We start from the raw sequence: 8,170 nt of genomic DNA, 5'->3' as shown, positions 1-8,170 counted from the left end.
TTACTTTGTATTAACTTGACAGCATGTCTTTTTTGCCCACTACTAATGTTAATATATATAGGTGTAGTTTTTCTTCTTTTTTTTTTCCATATTGTGACAAACATTCAAGTGAAAAAACCACAAAGTGCTCGTAAAATCAAAACGGCTTTATAATTTATAACTGTTTAGGTTTTTTTGGGGAATAAAAAAGGAGTGAATGGATTTTTATCATTGTAGGTTGGTTGTGTCCACACACTGCTAAGACACATTTATATGCAAACACCATGTAAAGGGGAATTTAGTATCCAATGTCCCCTTTAAAGCTTGACAGTCGTGGTGCATTAGTCAGTTTTGGTTTCATGGTGTCATGAATTGGTGTGCAAAGATGGATATCTTTGCAGACAGTCACATTCACAGACCTTCGAGGTCTTAACTCTTGGGAGCTTCACTACACGGAGCTCTCGTAAAGGAAGTAGTTGTTACTTTGACATGCTAATAGCAGAAGGGGAGTTATCTAATCTAACTCAGCACTCCAGTCTCCCAGCAGGCACTATCCCAGCTGTTACATCATCCCAGCGCTGCTGGAGAAATGCTGAGCCCTAAAGTGCTCAATTGAATTAGTTTGTGTTGTATATGAATGTGTGTATATAAATGCGCGTATGTTTATGAGACACCATCCTCTCTTTTAATCCCATGACACTCATCTGTGTTCATGTTATTAAGTTAGCATTACGACTGTCGGTATTCTGAAAGCTTCTGTGGTGAAACAGAGACCACTGTTGGGCTAAATACAGAAACGTGGTCAGAGTTTAACAGCAAGAATTTAGTCTGAATGTCACCGCTAAGAAGAACATCGTCTTGGCTGATAATTCTGAATTAGTTTTGCATACCTTGAATAGGGGGTGGGGGATCAAAATCATCTAATTTATTTGAATGATATATATATAATTATTTTTTATTTTTTATTTTTTTGTTTGGCTAGACTAAGCCAGGATTAGGCCATAGTTCAATTAGGGTATTTAAGTCATTTTTATAAATGTGCCTTAGAAAAAAAATATTTCTGGTGTCCTTTGATTTGTATCTTTTGATTTGAAACCGCTCAGATTTACATTTTACTCTGGGACTAGGCTTAAGCCTTGTCTGTGAAACTGGGGGATTATGTAGTATATTAGTAAACTTTAATAAACTTTTGTAGTATATTAGTAAAGTTTTTTTTTTTTTCATTAGAAAACTTTACTTCAAAAAAAAAAAAAAGTTAATGTTAATTATTTTTGATCAGATAAATGCAGCCTTTATGCATCCTTGCTGATTAAAGTAAATGTATTAATTTCTTTGTACGCTACCATCTTTATTTAAATTGTAGTGTACCAAATATATATATATATATATATATATATATATATATATATACTATAATTTATTTTGGTATATAAATCATGTAAATTATTATATATTGTATAATATAATCATTCTATATATTATATATAATTCTGTATATTATATAATCATGTAAATTTATATATATTCAGCATATATTTTTAGTTACTTATTTTAGTATGTAATGGATTCTGGAATCTTTCATCAGTGTCACCTTTCTGGCATTGTATCTTATAAACTTGATCATTCACTGAAGTCTGCCTGTTGGTGTTGCATTTTCTGTATACAGTCATCTTTGAAAACTTTACATTAAACACTCCTAACCTCACCTTCTATTATTTATGTGGTTTTGCAAAAACCTGCAGGATGTCTCAGCAAGGCTGACTTCATCTACATTAAACGTTAATGTAGTTTGTAGCATAAGTATTTCTGCAGAAGTAAATCATAGAGTTGCTTGGTTAGTTGGATAGATGGGTGAGCAAGTAGATAGACAAGTGATTGTATGGCTCCAAATCAATTTTCTGTCTCAGCAAGGGTCTTGGGTCATGCAGTGCAACATGATGGAGCTCTATAGGGGTCCTAGATTGCTCTCGGGTGAGATGATGGGTATTAGAATCTAAAATTGCTCACTAATACATTTGAATTTACTTTGAACAATTTGATATCAGATCAATGTAAATCTTGTTTGGCCAAATATAAATGCCATTATAAAAGGTCTTGATACAGTTTCTGTGTTTTATATAAAGGGGTCATATCATTAAATTGTTCTTGATCTTTTGAAATGCAATTTTATTTTAATATCAAATCATACACTAACTTTCAGAACTCAAAACTTTATTTATTTAAACAAAGCTGAAGAAAAGAATCAATAGCAGTAACACTCAAATGCTAGTATTTTCTTCAGATGAAACTGGCCCTAATTGCAGACGGTGCTTTCCAGGATGCCACTTTAGATGTAGAGAGTGTCATTGTGAGTACATAATGTGAGAATCTTCCTCTTATTTTCTCCATTATGTTGCTGAATGGCAGGAGATGTGCAATAGCTTGTTTGGTATTTAGATTCTCAGTTAATCTGCGGCATGTGTTGCCATGGTTGCCCTGTGCTCGGATGTACTGCTCTTTTTCAAGAGTCCCTTAGATCACAATATAAAGAGCATTTTCAACTGCTTTGATTTAAAGTAAAATTAAATTCAAAACACTAACTAGTAATTAGGGCTTAATGATTTTGGAAAATAATATAATTGAGATATTTATATATATAATTTTTTTTTTTTTTTTTTTTTTTAACCAATATTGCGATTTAATATGCAATTATTTTTTAAAGCTCTTTATGTTCTGTAAAAGACAAGCAATAAATCATAGTATGACCAACACAATATTATATGGATTAAGCATAAATTTTCTTTTCTGTAGGCCAGGCCTATATGTTATGATGAAATTAGGTGATGCATGAATTGATATGAATGACATTTTTATTTAACCGCTACAATCACAGTAGTGTATTGACTGATTTGTTGAACTTCTAGCCTTGTAAGCATGTAATAATTATGACAACATAAAGCACTGACAAATAAGCCTGGTGTAAACATTAATATGAAAGTCAGTAACAAATCACACAAACTAAAATAGATTGCAGAAATATAAAACGAATTTGTTGCTTTACCACACTCAGTATTTAGGTAATTCAAAGTCACTGTAATAAACGTGTATGTAAACATGTGGATTGCACTTTTTTAACACTGTTACTGCTTGAGCAATTTCCATGTGCCGTTTTGAAGTACGTTCATATATACGCTTTCAAACATTTCCGCGTGTAGCATGCCAAGGTTGCCAGGTTTTCACAACAAAACCTGCCCAATTGCTACTCAAAACTAGCCCAGTCGTGTTTCAAGGGGGGTCCACCGCCGGTAAAAATCACATTCGGGGGGGTAAAATACGTTTTTGAGGGGTTCCCCTGGTAAGATTTGCATTTCAGAGGCAAATTATCACGTTTTTGGAGGCAAACTTGGCAACATTGTAAGCGTGCCAACTTGATGCTTCCTCTGAAGACTGCTTAGGTGTGTTCGACTTGAAGCAGTGCTGCTGGACCAATCGGTGTTTGTCATCAAAATACTGCGAGAGCTATAAGAGAGCGCACGTCTCCTTGTGCTTTCTCTCGCCGTACCTTGATGCCATGCACCGAACTGTATATAGATCCTTGCACACGGAGTTCACAGAAATAGGTGGTCTTCTTTTTAATATGTGGCTGTAGTATTGCTAGCAAAGCATAAATCTGAGCCACTGACATCCTGAAGTAAGCTTTGAATTGCCCATGATAATCAGGCTGCTCGTTAATATCTGACTCAGTGTGCAATGGCCTTTACTCTCGCATGTCAAATGACAGAGTGTAATCGCACCCTCTGCGATTGAAAAATCACATTTTTTCATATCGCGATATTATCGCAAATGCAATTAATCGTTCAGCCCTACTAGTAATGGCTGTAGCCTTCAGTGATTGTAATGTCAAAATGATCACACAAATATAACAATTATAAAAACTTATTAAAAACAGAATAAAATCCATTAATAGAACTGAGTTGCTATTTTTCTGTTGTAAAAAGACAGGTCTTGCACATGCTGTGGCTGTCATTGTTTCAGAGCCTCCATGTGATTCATGGTCCACCTCATGACATGACCTCTACATATCTCGCAATAGCTTTCACTGACAGGTAAAAGAGAAGAGAGAGATAAATCTTTTCTGCCTGCTCTGCTTCACCTGTATCTGTGTGTATCTGGACACCAGTTGTTCTCTGCCACACACACACGCACCTGCTCTCTGACATCTGTAACCTATTGTCAACTTCCTGTTTGACGTGTGCAAGGGCTCATTCCTAACACCCACTGTTCAGCATATGGTTGATGGTGACGATTTTAGAGCAGCACACTTTATTTTCATTATTTTTTCTATATTGACTGATGCTTAACCCTGAGCAGTGTATGCATTTCATAACACCTGCCATATCTTTAAAAAGTTCATAGTTTTTAAAAAGTTCATAGTTTTCATAAGTGTTTTTGTAATGTCATTAAATTTTCAAATCAGTGTCTTTTGTGACCTCCCTTTTTTGTAAGGAAAGTGACATCAAATTGAAGTGAATGGAAAATTAATTTAATGCATTAAACCAGCAAAAAAAAAAAAAAAAAGCCACTAAAATGCTGTTGTATGATCTTATATTTGATGTGATGTAGATATCACCAGTTACTGCAATTCTCATTTCATTGTGTGGTATTTTTTTATTTTGAAGAACTTGATGAAGCAGGAAGTTGTGGCCTACAGTTTGAGGGTGAGTGACCAATATGGTGTTCATCAGTCATGTTCTAATGAATCATGCAGGACCAAGATGGCTTGACAGATGGTTGTAGCTTCAGCAAACAAGCCTGCCCACCCCCTACAAAATAATGTGGGGCTCTTGTCATTTTGAAGCCCTGTGGTGGCATGAACAAAGAACCCAACGACTGAATGAATGAACGCAAATGTATCGTAACGAAACGCTGCCCCCCTCAGGGGAGGAGACATCTGAGGAAATCACATTCAGTTGTGAAAGATGCCTCATTTTGCAAAGAAAAAAAAATATGAAAATTAAAGCAAGAGAACACAGTGAGAGGCTGATGTAAGGTACTGCTTAATTTTATTTTTAAAATCCATACTCAACACAGTAAACCCTCTCACTCTCTCTTTTTTTCTACATCCAGTTGATAAAAGCACATGCACTATTTTAGCCATTATTTATGTGCCTGCTTTCAGACCTGGTTTTTGAGGCCACAGTAGAGCTTTTTTTGGCACTGTTTCAGACCATCTAAAGTCGTTTTAAAGCAGAACATCTTAAGGCACTGAGGTTCTTGTGAAAATTACAGCATTAGCACTTTGGTTCTATTTTAAGGACTCCTAAATTTATTATTGTAGCTGTTACGCTAACTGTCCATATGCCATGCATGCATTTAGTGGGTGAATGGTAAAATTTACAATACTGTTTTAAAAGACTTTTTCCCACCAGCAAGGATGCATTAAATTAATCAAAATTGACAGTAAAGACACGTATTATATCACAAAAGTAATTGTACAAAATATTATAAGTGTTGCATTTCTGACATGAGGAGCAATTGCCTACAATCTGGTATTTTTGTCATAGATTAAACATCTAATGTGTGGAATCCCTAATGTTATTGCCTGTCTGAAGACCAGTTTGGACTGTAGCAGCTCTCTGTAGAGGGATTCTAATTCAGTTCCTTCCCAGCAACCATCTACAATGTTAATACTTTGGGTAGTTCATCTTGCAGAGTACAGCAAAAAGAGCTGTTCTCTCAGCTGTCTCTTCCAAACAGGTTTTGCATTTGAAGTGTTTGGTTAAACACTGAAAGATGAAAGCGCTTTGTCTCATGATGAAGTCTTTTTTTGTGAGCAGTGTGTTTTGAATAAATCTGTGAGCTAATCCATGAAAGGATTCAAATTCTGATGTTCTTAGTCTTCTGCAGAGACAGACTTTTGAGTATTGGTATAAAGTCTAATCCATTTTGTAGCTTATTTTGGCCAAGAACGACATACTTGGATAGTAAAAGATCATCATATCTGACATGAAAAGTGACCAACCACAGTTTGTTTTGCTTTTTATCATTCATCTAATTTTTACATTCAAATCACTACTGATTATTTCACAGAATTTCTACATATATATTTTTTATTTTGTTTTCCATTTTAGTTTCCCAATTTAAGTCGGCTCTTGCCATTTTTATGAGAAAGCTGGCGTGTATCGCTCTCTTACTCCTTCCTCTCCCCAGTGCAGCTCAATTTTCCTGTGCACTTTTTAAATCAGAGATGGATCAGGAGAATGATGCAGTTTGGCTAGAGGCATCCAGCTAATGAGAATTCAGTCTTCCCATAATTTTAATAAAGTCCCATGTTCCAGGCCGCACACATTCTCCCGCGCGTCGTTTCGGCATAAGGCGGCAACCAGCCGCAGGGCACTGTGCATTCTTTGTGTTTGTGTTTGTGAGTGCATCTTTATGACTCTTCACCCACTCCAAAGGCAAGAAGCTTTGGAGGAATCATTACGCTTTTACATTTCCCCAGGATTCCCCTGTGCAGCTCCATACTGTGGAGTCTGATCTAAACTCGCTCTCAATTCTTCAGCTGACACGGGACCGAGAACAGACTTTGCATTTCATTACTCATTGCCCATTATGGTCCTGCAAAGTTGAATTCAAGTTAAACACAAAGGAGGGTCGGTCAGGAATAGAGTTTAAAGGGCAGCTTATATGAACAATGCAATGCAGGATATGACTTCACTTCCTGTGCAGTGTTATTGACCTTATAGGGTCTCTGGGGTCTAATGAACCAAATACCAAGAACTGAGATGAGTCTGGCCATTTTGATGACATCATTCTTTCTATGTGAGATTCTTCCTGTTCCCATTGGTGAGAAGTTCATGGCTTGGGGTGGAGGGAATGCACTCTCACGCTAATATTCTTTGTTTCATGCCAAAAACTCATTAACTTGCTTCTCTGGTATTGTGGATGGTAGTTATCTCAAATGGATTTTGTTCAGTCTACATTTGGACCATTGACTGATTTAATGAAGCTGTGTAGTGAGCTAGATTTTGGTTTGGAGAAAGAAATATGATGCTTGCAATGAAATATCATGAGTATGTCTTCACCAGTCCAATATTACTGGATATGTCAGTGCAGTTGCTTTTAATATACAGCCCAAACAGTTGTAGAGACTGTCCAAAACTTTCCAGTATGATACTGGAGGGTTGTGGGTGGTTAGTAGGTGGTTGTTTACCAGCCCAGAGTCTCTGTGGCATTCTAGTATTCAGATATCTCACGAGCCCCTACAATGTAGGTTTTATGAGATTTTTCAACAGAAGAAAGTAAGTTATACAGGTTTGAAACAACATGAGGGTGAAGAACTGATGACAACATTATTTTTTTGATTCACAAGGAATCACATTTTAAATATAATTTTGTTCCCAAAAGTAAGTATATAGGGTTGGTGCAGAGTCATTTATTTGATGGTGACGTTGGCCTATGAAGAATTACAATTTAGTAATCCATTGGTTTTTAGTAATCTCGTAGTTTGTGAGCTGTTCTCACTGGCAGAAGGCACCATCTTGTTTGTCATTTCCTCAACCCTTATGTTATTTGTGTCTGGGGAACATTAGCCTCTGGCTCAGTACGGCTCCTGCTGAATATTAAAGACCTGCATGTGGCACGCGTGCACTACCCATCCTACCACAGCGCCTTTATTTTCCAGTCATTTAACTTGAGATCCATATAGAGCCTATTCATTCCAAAATGATGTTTATTTGAGCTCAAGAAACATTTTCTGACATAGCTTACTCAGCAGCTGGCTTCAGAGTGTCACAGTTGACGACTTGATTTTATAATATTGTTGATATTGTCAACTAAAACAGGTAAATCTTTTTTTGGAAGTTCAAACAAAGCTGTAATAAAATAAAATAACACAAATATTAACATAAAAATTGAAAAACATAAACTTAAAAAGAAAAAACCTTAACAAAAATATAAATGTTGCATTGGAAATAAGTGACTAAAATGACTGACTAAAACTGAAAGAAATATGAATTAAAGTCATATAGAAATATTAAAAAATAAAGACTAATAATAATGACATAACTGCATAAATTACTTAAATTTAATCTAAAAACGAAAGCTGAAAATAAATATTAAGAAATATTAATAATAATATAAAATATTAGTGTCCCTATTATGAATTTTTGAAAATTACCTTTCATGCAGTGTGTGACACAGTTCTAAGTGA

The 8,170-nt window shown here is 35.6% G+C and overlaps 1 protein-coding gene across 6 annotated transcripts in view; it reads left to right on the top strand.

The window, feature by feature from the left end:
* Positions 1-8,170, top strand: part of ttyh2 (tweety family member 2) — a 61,303-nt gene that overhangs the window by 28,457 nt on the left and 24,676 nt on the right. The gene's annotated exons all lie outside the window — the stretch shown is intronic.

The sequence above is a fragment of the Onychostoma macrolepis genome, chromosome 12 (genome assembly GCF_012432095.1).
Source record: "Onychostoma macrolepis isolate SWU-2019 chromosome 12, ASM1243209v1, whole genome shotgun sequence".
Taxonomy (NCBI): Eukaryota; Metazoa; Chordata; class Actinopteri; order Cypriniformes; family Cyprinidae; genus Onychostoma; species Onychostoma macrolepis.
Note: the sequence above shows the minus strand (reverse complement) of the source record. Positions and strands in the feature narration are given on the sequence as shown.